The 19,492-nt window shown below is 39.8% G+C and overlaps 1 protein-coding gene across 16 annotated transcripts in view; it reads right to left on the bottom strand.

The window, feature by feature from the left end:
* The window catches only part of MSH4 (mutS homolog 4), a 296,009-nt gene that overhangs the window by 102,093 nt on the left and 174,424 nt on the right, over nucleotides 1-19,492 (bottom strand). The window lies entirely within an intron of this gene.

Below are 19,492 nucleotides of genomic sequence, written 5' to 3'. Positions count from 1 at the left end.
GAACGACTGTGACAAAATGACGGAATTAGACTTCAGAAGGTGGATAATGAGAAACTTTTGTGAGCTAAAAGAACATGTTTTAAATCAACGCAAAGAAACTAAGAACCTTGAAATAAGATTTGAGAAAATGATAACAAGAATGGATACCTTAGAGAGGAATACGAATGAATTAAAGGAGCTGAAAAACACAATACGAGAACTTCGCGAAACATGCACAAGTTTCAATAGCCGAATTGACCAAGCAGAAGAAAGAATATCAGAAGTCGAGGATCAACTCAATGAAATAAAACGAGAAACCAAGATCAGAGAAAAAAGCGCAAAAAGGAATGAACAAAGTCTCCAAGAAATGTGGGACTATGTGAAGAGACCTAACCTACGTTTGATAGGCGTACCAGAATGTGATGAAGAGAATGAATCCAAGCTGGAAAATACTCTGCAGGACATTATCCAGGAAAATTTTCCCCACCTAGCAAGACAGGCCAACACCCTATTGCAGGAAATACAGAGAACACCACAGAGATATTCTGCAAGAAGAGCAACCCCAAGGCACATAATCGTCAGATTCAACAAGGTTGAAATAAAGGAGAAAATACTAAGGGCAGCCAGAGAGAAAGGTCGGGTCACCCACAAAGGGAAGCCCATCAGACTCACAGCAGATCTCTCGGCAGAAACTCTACAAGCCAGAAGAGAGTGGGGGCCAATATTCAACATCCTTAAAGAAAAGAACTTTCAACCCAGAATTTCATATCCAGCCAAACTGAGCTTCAGAAGTGAAGGAAAAATAAAATCCTTTGTGCACAAGCAAGTACTCAGAGATTTTGTCACCACCAGCCCTGCTTTACAAGAGCTCCTGAAAGAGGCACTACACATAGAAAGGAACAACCAGTACCAGCCACTCCAAAATCAAACTAAATGCTAAAGAGCATCAACATAATGAAGAATCTACAACAACTAATGGGCAAAACAGCCAGCTAGCATCAAAATGGCAGTGTCAAATTCACACATAACAATATTAACCCTAAATGTAAATGGACTAAATGCACCAATCAAAAGACACAGACTGGCAAATTGGATAAAAAGCCAAAACCCATCAGTGTGCTGTATCCAGGAAACCCATCTCACATGCAAGGATACACAAAGGCTCAAAATAAAGGGATGGAGGAAGATTTACCAAGCAAATGGAGAGCAAAAGAAAGCAGGAGTTGCAATTCTCATCTCTGATAAAATAGACTTTAAAGCAACAAAGATCAAAAGAGACAAAGAAGGCCATTACATAATGGTAAAAGGATCGATACAACAAGAAGAGCTAACAATCCTAAACATATATGGACCCAATACAGGAGCACCCAGATACATAAGGCAAGTTCTTAATGACTTACAAAGAGACTTACACTCCCACACAATAATAGTGGGAGACTTTAACACACCACTGTCAATATTAGACAGATCAACCAGACAGAAAGTCAACAAGGATATCCGGAGCTTGAACTCAGACCTGGAGCAAGCAAACCTGATAGACATTTACAGAACTCTCCGCCCCAAATCCACAGAATACACATTCTTCTCAGCACCACATCATACCTACTCTAAAATTGACCACATAATTGGAAGTAAAGCACTGCTCAGCAAATGCAAAACAATTGAAATCATAACAAACAGCCTCTCAGACCATAGTGCAATCAAGTTAGAACTCAGAATTCAGAAACCGACCCAGAATCGCACAGCTTCATGGAAACTGAACAACTGGCTCCTGAATGTTGACTGGATAAACAACGAAATGAAGGCAGAAATAAAGAAGTTATTTGAAACCAATGAGAACGAAGACACAACATACCAGAATCTCTGGGACACATTTAAAGCAGTCTCTAGAGGAAAGTATATAGCAATAAGTGCCCATATGAGAAGAATGGAGAGATCCAAAATTGACACCCTATCATCAAAATTCAAAAAGCTAGAGGAGCAAGATCAAAAAAACTCAAAACCCAGCAGAAGACAAGAAATAACTAAGATCAGAGCTGAACTGAAGGAGATTGAGACACGAAAAACCCTCCAAAAAATCAATAAATCCAAGAGCTGGTTTTTTGAAAAGATCAGCAAAATAGACAGACCACTAGCCAGATTGATTAAAAAGAAAAGAGAGAACAACCAAATAGATGCAATAAAAAATGATAAAGGGGAAATCACCACAGATTCCACAGAAATTCAAACCATCATCAGAGAATATTACAAACAACTCTATGCACATCAACTAGTAAACCTGGAAGAAATGGATAAATTCCCGGACTCCTGTGTCCTCCCAAGCCTAAACCAGGAGGAAGCTGAAACTATGAATAGACCAATAACAAGGGCAGAAGTCGAGGCGGCAATTAAGAGCCTACCACACAAAAAAAGCCCAGGTCCAGACGGGTTCACAGCCGAATTCTACCAGACACACAAAGAGGAGCTGGTACCATTCCTTCTGAAACTATTCCAAATAATCCAAAAAGAAGGAATCCTACCCAAATCATTCAACAAGACCAATATCATCCTGATGCCAAAACCCGGCAGAGACCCAACAAGAAAAGAAAATTTCAGGCCAATATCCATGATGAACATAGATGCAAAAATCTTCAATAAAATATTGGCAAGCCGATTGCAACAGCAAATCAAAAAACGTATTCATCATGATCAAGTAGGATTCATCCCGGGGATGCAAAGCTGGTTCAACATACGCAAGTCTGTCAACGTAATTCACCACATAAACAGAACCAAAAACAAAAACCACATGATTATCTCAATTGATGCAGAGAAGGCATTTGACAAAATTCAACAGCGCTTTATGCTAAAAACCCTCAATAAACTCGGTATCGATGGAACGTATCTCAAAGTAATAAAAGCTATTTATGACAAACCAACAGCCAATATCATACTGAATGGGCAAAAACTGAAAGCATTCCCTTTGAAAGCCAGCACTAGACAAGGATGCCCTCTGTCACCACTCCTATTCAATATAGTACTGGAAGTTCTAGACACAGCAATTAGGCAAGAAAAAGAAATAAAGGGTATTCAAATAGGAAAGGTGGAAGCTAAATTGTCTCTATTTGCAGACGACATGATAGTATACCTAGAAGACCCCATCGCCTCCGCCCAAAAACTCCTGAAACTGATAAGCAACTTCAGCAAAGTCTCAAAATATAAAATCAATGTGCAAAAATCACAAGCCTTCCTCTACACCAATAACAGACTTAAAGAGAGCCAAATCAAGAATGAACTGCCATTCACAATTGCTAAAAAAAGAATAAAATACCTTGGAATACAACTCACAAGGAACGTAAGGGACCTCTTCAGGGAAAACTACAAACCACTGCTCAACGAAATCAGAGAGGACACAGATGGAGAAACATTCCATGTTAATGGTTAGGAAGAATTAATATCGTGAAAATGGCTATACTGCCCAAAGTAATTTACAGAATCAACGCTATCCCCATCAAGCTACCATTGACTTTCTTCACAGAACTGGAAAAAACCACCTTGAACTTCATATGGAACCAAAAGAGAGCCCGCATAGCCAAGTCAATTCTAAGCAAAAAGAACACAGCGGGGGGCATCACACTACCAGATTTCAAACTATACTATAAGGCTACAGTAATCAAAACAGCATGGTACTGGTACCAAAACAGAGATATAGATCAATGGAACAGAACAGAGGCATCAGAGGAAACACAACATAGCTACAACCATACAATCTTTGATAAACCTGACAAAAACAAGCAATGGGGAAAGGATTCCCTATTCAACAAATGGTGCTGGAAAAACTGGCTAGCCATGTGCAGAAAGCAGAAACTGGACCCCTTCCTGACCCCTTACACCAAAATTAACTCCAGATGGATTAAAGACTTAAACATAAGACCCGGCACCATAAAAACCCTAGAAGGAAATCTAGGCAAAACCATCCAGGACTTAGGAGTAGGGAAGGACTTCATGAACAAAACACCAAAAGCATTGGCAACAAAAGCCAAAATAGACAAATGGGACCTAATGAAACTCCACAGCTTCTGCACAGCAAAAGAAACAGTCTCTAGTGTGAATCGGCAACCAACAGAATGGGAAAAAATTTTTGCAGTTTACCCATCTGACAAAGAGTTGATATCCAGAATCTACAAAGAACTCAAACGGATTTACAGGAAAAAAACAAACAAGCCCATTCAAAAGTGGGCAAAGGATATAAACAGACACTTTACGAAAGAAGACATATATGAGGCCAACAATCATGAAAAAATGCTCATCGTCACTGGTCATCAGAGAGATGCAAATCAAAACCACATTGAGATACCATCTCACGCCAGTTAGAATGGTGATCATTAAAAAATCTGGAGACAACAGATGCTGGAGAGGATGTGGAGAAAAAGGAACACTCTTACACTGTTGGTGAGAGTGTAAATTAGTCCAACCATTGTGGAAGACGGTGTGGCGATTCCTCAAGGCCTTAGAAATAGAAATCCCATTTGACCCAGCAATCCCATTACTGGGCATATATCCAAAGGTCTATAAATCGTTCTACTACAAGGACACATGCACACGAATGTTCATTGCAGCACTGTTTACAATAGCAAAGACCTGGAATCAACCCAAATGCCCATCGATGATAGACTGGATTGGGAAAATGTGGCACATATACACCATGGAATATTATGCAGCAATCAGAAATGATGAGTTCATGTCATTTGTAGGGACATGGATGAATCTGGAGAACATCATTCTCAGTAAACTGACACAAGAAAAGAAAATGAAATACCGCATATTCTCACTCATAGGCGGGTGATGAAAAATGAGAACACATGGACACAGAGAGGGGAGTACTAAACACTGGGGTCTATAGGGGGAAAGGGGAGGGCCAGTGGGAGGGGGAGGGGGGGAGGGATTGCCAGGGGAGAAATACCAAATGTGGGTGAAGGGGAGAAAGCAAACAAGACACACTGCAATGTGTGTATCTATGCAACTGTATTGCATGCTCTGCACATGTACCCCAAAACCTAAAATGCATTAAAAAAAAAAAGACACATCAGAGACTTTTTGTGGTTAGGCACACTAGACAGCACTTCAGCACTATCTTTGGGGGCCATTCTAGATGGGAAAATCACCAATGAAAAGCACAAAAATGAGACAATATTGCACAAAACAGACCGCAAAATGGATACACGTTCATAGTAAGAAAGCAAAAGGAGGAAAGCAGAATATCCCTAAATTTGACCTCAGCTGGGAATGTGTGTCAGTGGACACAAAAATTTTGCCATTATGCATGTGTCCATGAATGAGTAGGAAAGTAATGCAAGTATCAGTTTAGGGGTTACAAATAAATTTTAGCAAGTAGGAAAATTCACAAATATGGAATCTGTGAATAATGAGGATTAACTGTATGTGCATTCATAATGTACAGTAATAAAAGCATAACAAGGTACAACAGAAGTGCAGGGAGAGACAACTTCAGAATGCAGTGGGTGGAGAAGCACAGAAGATGGAAAAGCTGTCAGAGAGGAAGTCAGGCTTAAGCAAAAACTTGTGAAGTAAACAGGAATTTGGCCAATGGGCAAACAAGGAAAGGATATTCCAGGAAGAGGGAAACATGTGAGGGAAGAATACAAGGCAGAACAGCCTGGTGAGGAAAGACCCTGAAAGGCTTCATCTTCCATCCTCAGGAAGTTAGATTTTATCCTCTGTAAATAGCAGGGGATGATATCCTGCTTAATTGAGTAGACTCTTTCAATTTGCATTTCCCTTCCATTCGTCACATTGCTTCTCCGACACCAAGTACTAGGATAGTGTAAATGATTATTTTCAGAACGGTATCCCTTTTGTAATTTCTCCTACTTAAGTTTCATTTCCTAAATATGGCTTGCCTGAAAGCTTCACGTTATGATTTATTCACTGAGTAATTTCACATTTAGGAGATGATGTTTTGCAATGCTTTGATTAGATGAGAATCTAATACCTGAAACATGACATGAATCAATATCTGTCTAATCCTCAGATAACTGCAACTCAATCACATAAAACCAGTCAGAGTGGCTAAGATGTCTACTGCATGTCAGTCACATGCTTTTGACTAAGCAGAAAAAAAATACCACCAAGGAAGAAGTTTCTGTGTATCTGTAGAAGGTAAACTATAAACCAGTTCAAAGATCTGGCAAATTAACTGGGCAGCCAACTGAGCAAAATTTGCATTACTAGGGGCTCTAGGGTTGTTGTTGGGATAATTTAGGAGCCTGGAGACCTTTCTTCGCATTGCTAGCCTTAGACAGTGCTCAGGCAGCTCTGCCTTTTGTTCACCAAATGGAACTGCCACAAGTACTTGAGTGATGAGATATAGTCACCAGGCATCAGTACAGGCCACTGTCATCCATCACCTTTTTTATTACTATAATCTCCTGTCTGCCCTCCCTTGTGGTAGTATCACTTTCTCTCCTATTCATTCCATACTCATGCCAGAGTAGCCTGCCTCAAGTAGTGCTATACACTGGATTTCTTTTGTTTGTCCTGCCTCAGGGCCTTTGCACATTCTGCTCTATCAGTCCAGAATGTTCTTCTCCATTTCATACCACAAATTCTTATTGTCTGATCTTAGATATCACCTCTTCTAGAAAGCTTTCACTGACCACTCCATCATTCTTTTTGCCCCTCTGGGTTAGGTGCCTCTCTAGGGCTCCCATTATTCCCTGTAGTTTCCCTAACAAAGCATGAACCATCCTGTGTTATCACTTCCTATTTACTTGACTATCTTCCCCCATTTGACTATAGGCTTCATCAAAGCAGGGACTATGTCTTGTTGTTTTCTGTGTTTTAAGAGACAACTCAATGCCAACATTGTTTTTGTTAACTTTGTTAAACAGTTGAGTAAATAAACAGTGAATGAATCAATACTGCTTCTTCTAAGGAGGAGACAAGATACAGGACTTAGAATCTGAAAATAAATGGGTAAGAGTCCTACTTCTACCATTTATTGGTGTGTGATCTTGGGCAAGTCACTTATTCTTCCTGAAACCCAACTCCTATTTGCAAAATAGGACAATAATACCAACTTCACAGAATTGGAAGAAGGGTTGGTTAAAATATGCATAGAGAGGCATTGCAAACTATAATTTCTTAAATACATGCTAGTTATTTATATAGAGAGAAAATATACATGTTTATTATTCACAGGGTTAACTTTTTAACCACTGATTTAATTTTAAAAGAGAGTTTAATTTGATGCTGTGAGTGCAATTTTATCCTATGAATGAAAATCATTGTAGTGTGACTAGATTAGGATATTAGGACTCTCATGAAATGCAGCAAGAAATTGGAAATGTTAAAAAAAAAAAACAAACAGCTAAACAGAAGGTGGCTGTTTCAATTCTAAGCTTTCAGCATTCACTGAAAACAAACAAACAAAAAAATGAAGAAATACACAATGCAAAGATCTTTTAAAAAGCGAAACTCTATCCGGTATAAAAGGGGAAGAAATATGATCCATGATAACTTTATTTGCTGACACTGAAACAGTAATTTATAAGCAACCCATTTTCTGTGTGGCCAAGTGGAAACTCAGACATTGCAGATGATCCTGGGACACGTAGCCAATGGGCATTCTGCTCTTCAGTTCATTCAACCATACAGAGCTTTCAGCTCACTTCGCCATAGACCCTGCACAGAAAGCTTCATAGGCAATAGCTCAGCTTCCCTAAATGACCAGGGAGCTCATGGCCAGTCATGCTTATCTGAAAGCTGACACAAAGTATTTCTCACCGATGGCTTTCAGAGCATTTCCAAATCTACCTCTTTTCTAATCTAGATCAGCAATCATTTTTAAAGTTCAGAAAATGGTTTATCAGCATATGACCTACCAGTGAACTCCAATATGGAATAACCAAGTTATTCAAATAAAACAGAAGCCTATTCAAACCAATTCTTCCCAACCACAACTGTGAATGAGCGTCATGTCAGCAGGCAGATGTTTCAGTTGTTGTTTTACTAAATGGCCAAGATGAAGTCTGATAGCCTAAAAATATTTCTTCAATTGTTTCCTCTGCACTGTGATGAAGTAGGCAGTTCTCAGCTCTCTATCTTTTAAACATGAGTAGTTTATTAAAAGGGATAGATCACTTTCACCCAAACTTAACAGGGATGATGGAAAAAGGGAAACACAAAATACTGATGGGAATGTAAATTGGCCCAACTGTTAGGGTGGGCCCCTAAACAACCATGAGCATGCACACCAGATAGCTGTTTAAATACAGTAGCATTTCTCAAAGATATCCCTCTGGTTCAGAAAAGTTATCTGAATATGGTTGACATTTTTCTATTTACCTATAGCTTGCTTAAGAGATGTGGCAGACTGCTAGCCCACTGGTTTCTAATTCCTAGTTCAGCCACTTACTTCTTTAATTCCTACCTAGCTCAGCCTATACCAACTGGGCAAATACAAGTTAAAAGAGGCTCAACTTTCCCTGTTGAAAACAGGAGACCCCCCTCTCAAGACATGATACAGTTTATATAAAAAATGAAAATACAAGCTAACAAACTGAATAATGAATACTGTTTTTCAGAAAAAAAAGTAAAATGTATTAATTTGTTTGTTTGTATACGTTCATGTGTAAAAAGAGATTGATGAGGCAAAAGACCAGCCAGGAGGCTAATAAGTGACCTCAGAGGGGTGTGGGTAACAGGGAAGATGACTAGATTTGTCTTTATGCACATCTGAATTGTGTTGTTTCATCTGATGAAATAAAATTACTATTTAATTTTTAAATATCAAATAAAAAAGGATTGTAAAAACATTCAGTCTCTAATGTGGAGAATAAATCATTAGTTGGTGAGGTTGGAAATGAAAAGATCAGGTAGGAAGGATATTTTGGCAACAAGGCAAGAGTTGATGGTTGCTTGGACGAGGATTGCAAAATAGTGGTGATGGAGAGAAGTGGATAGGTTTGGTTTAGATTTTGGAGGTAGAACTAATGCAATGAAGGTAAGGGGGTAGGGAAATAGTGAAGACAAGAGTGGAATAAAAAATAACTCCAAGGTTTTTGGTTTGAGCACTTGAGCAGGTGATGGTATTTTATGAGAGCTGGAACTGGAGAAGAAATAGGTTTGGGCAGGGGTGCCAACAGAGGCAAGAGCTCTGCTTTATATGTGTCAGGTTTGAAATGCCTTTTTGACATCCATGTGGAGATGGATTGCTTCTGGACTATGCTATTTAGGATGTGAGTTAGGAGGCAACCTCCTTTTTATAAGCATTGGCATCTCAAAGGAACATGGAAGAAAAAACATTCTTCAACACTGCCTACTGTAAGGTACTTCTTTCCTGCAGACAGGGAGTTGCTTTTGTCCCAGGATACATGGAACAAAGGTAGCTAGTTTTGGATCTCAATACCTGATCTTTCCCACTTCCTGTGTCACAGAACCTCTGAATTGTAATGATTCATATGGCCAAGGTGATTTTTAAAACAAACCAATACTCCCAGGATTCTTTGCAACTGGATATGGCAAATAGATTAAATTCTTACCAGTATGCTATAAACAGCAGTGATACTGGCAATTTCAGATAAGCCACATTAAAATATAATTGGTATGTGCTTTTGTAACTCTTTCCTGTATCGCTTTCTCTATCCTGCTGCTACAGATGGATGTGAATTTTAGAGCTCCAGGAGCCACCTTGGACTAAAAGAACGAAGTCTCTAGGGATGACAAAAGAGCTAGACAAAGCCCTGGGTCCTGATAACTTTGAGGAGTCAGTGTGTGAACCATGGATAACCCGGCTCTTGACTTTTTATAAAATGGAATGTTAAAATTGTCACATTTAATCCTCTGTAATTTTGGCTATTCTGTCCTATACCACTAGCAAATCTAGTTCTGATTGATGAGCAGAAAGAAGCTACCATTATTTCCAGAACGTGATACTCTCAAAGTTCCTTATCCTTTTCTTGCTGACCCTCACATTGGCCACCTCTATATTTTAATTGGAGTTGGCTATAATTTCTTTTTATTTACTACTTGTCAAGCTTTGATATTAATGCTGAACTTATAAAATGAATCCAATTTATAAAATAAATCTGGGTACTTTTCATTTGTTTCTAGATCTGGAATAGTTTTTAAAAAAACCATTACAATTAACTGTTCTTCAAAGGTTAGATAACATGCAGCTGAGAAACTTTGATTCTGCTGTTCTTCTTAAATAATGATCTTTTTTATACTTTCAATATCTGCTACAGGAATTGGTCTATCAAGTTTTCTGTTTCTTCTTATGCCAACTTTGATCATTTGCATTTTACTAGGAAAACATCTATTTCCTCTCGGTCTTCAAATTTATTGTTAAAAAGTTGCACATAGTATTCCCTCTACTGTATCTACAGCTTCTTTTGTATCTTCAGTTAAGCCTTCTTTCTTATTTCTAAATATATTTTTCTCTCTCCTTCATCTTCCCTTACATTTAAGTCTTTGTTCCAACTTCTTTTCTTGGTGTCCTTTCTCACATAATTTCCTTAGGCAAAGCATAGCCCAAAACATCTTCCTTTTGCATGACCCATAAATTATATATTGCCTCTATATTGGATCATTAGGTTTCAGTCCTTTTCTCTAAGTCATCTGTGGATGTTATTCTACCACTTCACATATTGCTAAAATTCAAAGATAGTCTGATTGTTTTGCCTTTTTCTTTCTGCCCGGAATTTTGTGAGTTTTTTTTTTCTCTATCCTGGAATTCAGGAATTTTCCCAGGATATGCCTAGTTAAGTCTTTTCTTTTCAGTCTTTCCTAAAATGTGGTATGTATTTTCGAATAGTAATCAGGCCTTTTTTTCAGCTCTCTCATTGATCTGTTGCTTTTTCTTTAATTGGAATTCCTATTTTTTCCTTGTTAGGCTTCATAGATCTTCTCTCCAAGACTGTTCTCTTTTCCATCATGATTTCATTTTTGGAATGTAAATATTTGCTCTGTGTCTTGAGAAATTTGATGTCTCAGTACATAGCTTTAGACAGAAACTATGCTCTTCTTTCTTCATCTACTGATGTTTCATTTGTAAACCATGTTTTCAGTTCCAAACAATCTGTTTTGTGCTCTCCTTTATATCCTTAAGGGTGCCTTTCATTGTTTTATCCAGATTATCCTTTGTCTTCTCTAAGCAGCTGTATTTCAATAGGAGTCCAGTCCAAGAGTCACGCTCCTTTTTTCGGTCTCTAACTGGGCCCATGATGTGCTTTGTTATTTTCCTTTGTCTGCTTATTGGGGTTCAGACACAGATTCTATGGTACCTTGAATAGCCAAAGGCAAATGGAAGAAGGCACACCTGGTCTCTGTATTTTGGGAAAGAAGCACTATAGTAGCAGTGAGGCTGTTTGGGCCCATCCATCATCTCTGTACCCAATTTCTTCCCATTTGCTCATTCTCTGGGTTAGAAAGCACTGAGCCTGCCTATTAAGCTACTCCTTGACTTCTTGAGATTCAGAGAAACCATGTATTCTGATATCACCTCTCCCCTGGGAGCGACCCAAAAAATAGTGTTTCTTTACCAGCTCCCTCCAACAACCTCATTCCCACCCATAGAGCCTTCTTCTGGAAGCCCCACCTGCTCCTAGTCTCAGAAATGGATAAGGTGGAATGGTGGGTGAAGAAAAGTAAGGCCATGTGGAAGTCAGTATCTTCCCAAAATCCCCTCTGTGTGAGTGGGTGAACTTGTACTTTGTGGGGTTTTCTTGTGGGGTGGAACAAGTGAGTGTGTTTTAACTAGCGCATGACTATTAGATGTACTGAGTTGAATATTGCCCCCCAAAATTCATGTTAACTTGGAACCTGTGAACGTGACTTCTTTGAGAAATAGAGTCTTTGCAGCTGTAATTAATTCAATTAAGATGAGACCATACTGGATTAAAGTGGGCCCTAAATCCAATGTCTGGTGTCTTTAAAAGAAGACCATGTGAAGCCACAAGGAGAGCCACATAATGACAGAGACAGAAATTGGAGAGATGTGCCTACAAATATAGGAATGCCAAGATTTCCAGCAACCACCAGATGCTGACAGGTTCAAGCGATCCTCTCGTCTCAGCCTTCAAGTAGCCGGCATTACAAGCATGCACCAACACACCCAGCTGATTTTTTACTTTCAGTAGAGATAAGGTTTCACTATGTTGGCCAGGCTGGTCTCAAATTCCTGACCTCAAGTGATCCTCCCACATTACCCTCCTGAAGTGCTGGGATTACAGGCATGAGCCACCATATCCAGTGAATTTCTGTTGTTTTAAACCACCTAGTTGTGGTGATTTTTTACAGCAGGCTTATGCTAAGTTAGGTGCAATGTGAAGAACTTTATCTCATTTTCTTCTCATTTCAATCTTATGAGGTGGTACTATTATTATTACTCCATTTTATAGATGAGAAAATCAAGACATGAAGAGTTTAATCCTCTTTCCTATGTCAAACTGTTAGTAAGTGATAAACTCAAACCTAAGCAGGCCAATTCTTAATCATTGCTCTCTATAATCTCCCAGTGCCTTAGGAATTTAAATACCCTTCGTATGGCTGTTTCTGCAGGCAACCACATGTCAAACACTGCTTGTTGGTATGGCTGTGAGGACTTTACTTCGGTGAGCCCCTTTCCACACCAGGGAGAGGGAAGCTGGGATGCATATGAACCAGTAGCCCCTTTGATGTGAAGCATGAGATGCTGAGAGAAAAAGATAAGATCTAATGGAGCTCATGGATCTCACCACAACTCCCTTTGCAGGAAACATTGTTTATGGTATATATTTTTATTGGTCCTATTAGAATAAAATATTATCTTTTATAACTATGATGTAATGGTTACTTAGCAAAATTAGAGAAACAAGATGATGCAATTTCTCAGGGGTGCCCAACCAACAACAATGCACCCTCACGCTCTGTATTCCTATTATACCCTGGATCATTTGCTCCTATCGTATCCTCCTCACTGTATTATTTTTTTCTATATACCTATCTGTGTCCCTTACAAGAAAATATGCTCTTAAGGGAAGAGTACAATGAATCTATCACCAGCCCAAGCACAAATGGCTATTGCTGTATATTATGTTATACTCTGCTATAGTTGTTTCTTTGGAGGATGGTTCATTTCTTGATTAAGCAGTTTTTGTGTTAGAGAGAGGAGAATTTGGATTAAATTGGGCTCAGATAAAGTAAGGGGTATGGATTGCCCAAGAGATGAGTGAAAGGCATTTTGAGTGGAGATAACAGTATTAATACAGAAGAAACCACTAGTTTCTTCTGTACTGCTAGTTTCGTCAGTACTAATTGTTTCTAGATAAAGAAAGCACTAGTATAAATCAGGAAAAGGTGATCAGTATCGTGATCCACATGGCTGAAATGGAGAGCCTGTGTTAGATAGAAAATGATAAATAAAGAGGCTGGCCTTAATGTCTAGGAAAATCAGAGAACGAGCCTGTTTTCTATATGCTGTGATTTCAGCAACTCCAGGAAGTTCTCTCTGATTTTAGCAAATGCCTCCTCAATCATATTGATGCCTAAAATTTAGGCTTTTTAAATTACAAAGCTCGTTAAATTATAAAGGGGATTTGTAGAAAGTGTACAATAATTCTTTTAAGTCATGGTATCTCAAAGGAGATACCACATCCTTTGCTGAAAACACAAAATGTAAAGATGAAAGAACATGAGGATTTTGGTCCCTGAAGGTGACAGAAGATAGGAGACTCAATAGCAGAAGAAGAGGAAAGATAGATAGATAGATAGACAGATACACACACACACACACACACACACACACACACACATATATATGTAACTAATTTCACAATTTTGCCTGAAGTCTTGCTCTAAAAAGGAGGCTGAAGGTCTGAAAACACCATTCATTCCCCAGAAATCCATATTTTATTTACACATAAGAACATATGGCTTATTAGTTTATCAGAGCTCCCTTTACCAACATTCTCCTACATTTTTCTAAAAAAGAATGCAAATATCCCAGTGCCCAGGTCACTGACAGTGAATAAGTACTTTATTTCTATCACAGAGAATAGAGTAAGGAAGTATACTTAAGTGATTTTTACTTTTTCCCAACTGCTTTTGATCTTAAAATAGATTTCCTAGGAGGCCTTTAGAAAAAGGTACTTCAAGGACAAACAAGTTCAAATCTGATTATTATTTCTTTTGACAATACTTATTAAAAGCTGGAAAGACAGGAACACTGTCAATTTCTCACTTTGGTTGACCTTGTCACTTCCTAATGACATCAGCAGGAATGAGGTATATCTCTGCCAAAGGTAATATTATCTTTACAAGAAGATATGTTAGTGAAATTAATTGTCTGGTGACACAATTTTTTATCTTTTTGTCACAAAAGCAAGAAAAAGAATAGAGATTAATAATGATCAAACAAAATATTGTTCACATATATTTTCATTTAATGTCCATTTTGGCATTCCCACTACCAACTATAAAGGTTTATATAATATTAACAAATTAATAATAATGCTTTTAATGCTAACAATAATATTAGCTGTAACGAGTTTGAGTGCCAATCACAGTGATACATTCTTTGGTGGTTCCGTTTAAAAAAAAATTAATTCTCACAAAAACCACAGTTCTATCTAAATTCCAAAACCTGATCTCTTTTTAAACACTGTGATTTGGTCAGTCAGACCTGAGTTGGAACAGCTTCTGCCATTTACCAGTTGTATGTGACAAGGAAGTTATATCACCTCTGTTTCTCTTTTAAAAAGCAGAGATAGCTGTGGAACTTACTACTAAGATGTGACAATGATTGATTTTATGTGTTAATTTGACTGGGCCTTGGATGCCCAAATATTTGTTCAAACGTTATTCTGGGTGTTTCTGAAAGGATGTATGTGAATGAAATTAAAATTGGTAGACTGAGTAAAGCAGATTGCCCACCCTAATGTGAGTGGATCTCATTCAGTCAGTTGAAGGCCTAAATAGAACAAAAAGGCTAACCCTTCCCCAAGTAAGACAGAATTTATCTTGCCTGAGTGCCTTTGACATGCACATTGCCTTTTTCCCTGCTTTGGACTTGAACTGAAACATTGGTTCTTCCTGGGTCCAAACTTGTCAGCCTTTAGACTGGAACTACACCGTTGGTTGTCTTGAGTCTATGGCCTACTGACCACTCGCAGATTTGAGACTTGCAAGCCTCCATAGTCATATGAGCCAGTTCCTTTTAGTAAATCCCTTAATATAGGTGTTTATGTATGTGTATATATATGTATGCATGTATAATAAGATATGTAGATAGATAAATCTTATTGGTCCCATTTTCCTGGAGAAGCCTAATTCATGCAATAGTGTAATAAGGTCTAAATGAAGTAATAAAATATTTACCAAGTACAGCACCTAGCACATAGTAGCACAAACTACTACACAATTGCCTTTCTCATAATAGTCACAATACACAAATTGTTTTGGCTTCTTTATGGAATGAAACTATCCCAGCATTATTCTCCTGGACTCAAGACATGGAATAAATATCATAGTATTGATGATCCTTGCTTATCATTCATTTCACATACCTTTGTTGGCTGAACTATTTTCTTTAAAGAAACTATAGATTGAGTGATTTTAAGATCTATCTTGGGTTAGTTATTAAATCAATGTTATCAAAGTTGGCTTATTACAGTGTCAGGAAATTAGAGGCCAAGTACATCTTTTCTCTGTTCTTATGTATAGCTATTCTAGGTCCTTTATCTGTCAAAGCTGTATTTTTCTAAAAGAAAAAGAGTCTATGAGAAAAGCAGCAGCTCAATAAATAAGTTATTCATTCGATACACTGATATTAACCTACATCATAAGAGTGACAGAAGTACTGTCTATAAAATATTCTTATGAAAGGCATGCAATCAAGAGAATGCAGAAAGAACCTAATGTAAGTTGTTTTCAATGACTTGTTCCCAAAATGCATCTTCCAAGTAAAAATAGAAGAGTAGATATAGGGATCCTTACAGAGGGATGAAAAAATTGGACACAGTAAATTCCCTTCAGAACCTCAATTTAGATCACTATGTATTACACACTTATTTTGTACCAGGCACTGTGCTTGGTACGAGACACAGAAATGTCAGTGAGACACAGAGGTACTCTCTGCTCTCAATGAGATTACGATCTGGGTACTGTTTAATGTGGAGTCCAGAGTTTAATGAGGACAAGAGGAAGAAGTGTCTGCTCGATCTGGACATCAAGGATGAAGTGAAGAACAGCATGGTCATGATGATGGGGAGAAAAGAAGGGGAAGGAAGGGCGATTCCAGAGAGCAGGAAAGAATAGAAAAAGAAACCAGAGCATAGAAACAACAGGATATGTAGCGAGAAGACAGTGGTTTCTCATGGCCCAAGCAGCGGACAGGTCAGTGGAGAAAAACAGAAGTACCAGTACTTGTATTAAAGAGGATCTTCAGTGACATGCACAGGAATCTAGATGGGTCATATAAATGATCTGTATTAATCCAATAGGATCGTGTCAAGTGCCATGATAACACTTCATTGCTAAGAACAAGATATTTCTTTCACCTTTCAGAGTTAACAAGTCTATCAGTGCTAGATTCTCCACTACATGTTTTGCTACATTGTGATCTTCCAGCAGAATCTATTTGATAAGAACCTTTTCCCAGCCACGCGTGTACCTATGCAACTATCTTGCATGTTCTGCACATGTACCCCAAAACCTAAAATGCAATAAAAAAAAAGAACCTTTTCTTTATCTGTTTAGAAAGAGCTACAAATTGAAAGCAGGAAAAAAGAGAGTTAGAGGAAAGACAGTTTGACACTTATTCTTTTATCCAATTTTACCATTTTCCTGATGGTGGAAGAGAGTGTAGGAAAGGTGATGATTTTCCACCTGCCTCCCTCTCTCACCCTGGAAAGAACTGGAAGTCACAGGAGAACCATCGCTCAGAGTTTGAGAATCACTCTGGAGTGTGGGAATAGTAACTGATTATGAGAAGAGATTTCTAAAATTTAACACGGTGACAAAAAAGTAAAGCATTTTTATGATGTGTAACTGTATTTTGGGCTTTGCTTTTATATCATATTCACTTTAATTACCCTGTTTTATTGGCCAATGCAGTTAAACATCATTTAGGCGGCAGGAATTAATAAAAGGTTTTCTTGAATAATGAAATCAGCATAGTGCATATGGTGATTATGGGATAAACTTGGTCTCCAGGCTTAATCTATTTCAGAAACTTCTAAAGGCAACATCAAGGGACATACATAAAGGGACTCAAGGCCTGCACTGCCCTTACATTAGATCTCAATTGCTACAGTAGAAAAGATTGCTGAAGGAGTTCCACAAATGGAATCAATGGGACTTATTCAATGTGCTGCTGATCTTTTCCCCAGAAAAGCCACAATCACACTATAAATTGACTATTATTATTATGGTTAAGCCAACTAGATTAACAGGATATAAATGAAAAGCTGAGGAAATTCTAATCTTAGCCCCCAGGTTATTGTGCTTTGAAATAGGAGATGTCTGGTGCTAGTGCTATGATCTGGTAAGTTTTCAGGACACAATATTGACCACTGTACTACTGAGTAAAGTCTCTTTGCTAATTAAACTTCACAGAATACATATGTTGAACCATTCCTCTTTTCATTCACAGGCCTGGAGTGATAAGAACACTACAGCTGCCCTAAGAAAATTCCATTATCTATTGTTTGGAAAACTCTGCCCCTATCGTGAAAGCTCTCTTTCCCTCCCCCACAAAGAGGCTCCCTTATCTCTCACTCTACATACCGCTCTAGCCTTCCCGCCCGGCTGCAGCCACCTCCCGCCCGGCAACTGGCTGACCAATCACCGCCTGCCTCATCAGCACTCCCCAGCTTCCCGCCGCCCGGCTTCCCGCCACCCAGCTTCCTGCCCAGTGGTTTGAACGGACCAACCATTGCCCACCACCTCGGCTCTCTCGGCTTCCCCACTCCCTCAGCCCTTCAGCCCCCTATAAAAGAACCCTGCTCCTCTGAGTGGCGCGGCCATTTTCCTGTTCTTCCCGGCTGGTCCGCCCAGAGGCTCTTTCCTCTCAATAAAGCCTGAACTTAAGACTTTCTTCTAACCTGCGGTCCAGTTCTTTCCTGAATGAGCTCAGTCCTCCCGCAGAGGGTAGGTCGGACAAGTGGTGTAGAAACCCGGGAGCTGGAGCCGTTGGCCCGGCCACAGCCCCCTCCCCCGACCTACCCAACACTGGCCCTGCCACCTCCATGCTCCGATTAAGGTAAGCCAAGTTTTTTCTTGCTTTACCCCCCCTTCCCTTCTCCTCCTCCTATGGCATGGTGCAGTTGCTCCCCTCCGGCGTTCCACACAGACTCCTCGCCTAGTCTCGGCCGAGCCGAGGAAGTCCTCCATTCTGGCTCCAGGAGCCTTCCGAGGGGTAGCTGCCAGACAGGGGATGCCCCTCTGACCGCTTCCCTAACCGTACTTAACTGTACTCTGGGGAATTTGCAACGAAAGGGGACACCTTTTCTTTGCATCTACCCAACTGCGCCGGAGGGTCTGTAGCTGCGCCCGCCATGGGAAACTCGGAGTCCAAAATACCAACCAGCACCCCCCTTGGGTGCTTCCTGCGAAATTTTACCAAATTGGGATACTCCCAAACCCTCAGAAAGAAAAAGCTTGTCTTCCTGTCCCAGGTGGCTTGGCCCCAATACAAACTCAGTAACCAGTCACATTGGCCCCTGACTGGCACTTTCGATTTCACACCCTCGAGATCTCGACAATTTTTGTCGCCGCACGGGAAAAGACAATGAAATTCCTTATGTTCAGGCTTTTTGGGACCTCCGTACCCACCCTGACCTATGTTCTTCCTGCTCCACCTACCAAATCCTCCTAGCTCGTACCCCTCATAAATCTTCCTCCACTACCTCTCCCTCTCCCTACTCCTCACCGGAAGATCTGCCTGAACATCTGTCCCCTCCTGCCAACCTCGGTAACCAGTTGCCATCAACAGCACGCCCTTCCCCCACTCCCTCTACACCTCCTACCTCAGAGGCCATGCCTCACTCTTCCTCTACTCCCTCTGGGCCCCCTCCCTCGGAGGCCGCACTTCCTCTTGCCTCTCCAGTGGCGGCCCACACCCGCTCTCACCAACCAACTATCCTGGCCCCACTCCGAGAAGTAGCAGGCACGGAAGATTTAATCAGGGTCCATGTTCCTTTCTTACTCCAAGACCTGTCTCAAATTGAGAAACATTTAGGATCCTTCTCAGCCGACCCGTCCACCTATATTAAGGAATTCCAATACCTCACTCAAGCATACAGCCTCACTTGGCATGATATCCACGTTATCTGTACCTCCACCCTCACAGTAGAGGAGCATGAGCGCATCCTAGCTGCAGCCAGAAACCAAGCAGATAAAGATCATGCTATAGATAACCAGATCCCCTTAGGCCCCGAAGTAATCCCAGGTGAAGACCCCCAATGGGACTATCAGGCTAATCGAGGGTCTGATATACCCAAGAGAGACCGCATGATTAGATAACTTCTCAGGGGAA

This window comes from Callithrix jacchus, chromosome 7, assembly GCF_049354715.1.
Source record: "Callithrix jacchus isolate 240 chromosome 7, calJac240_pri, whole genome shotgun sequence".
In the NCBI taxonomy this organism is placed as follows: Eukaryota; Metazoa; Chordata; class Mammalia; order Primates; family Cebidae; genus Callithrix; species Callithrix jacchus.
Note: the sequence above shows the minus strand (reverse complement) of the source record. Positions and strands in the feature narration are given on the sequence as shown.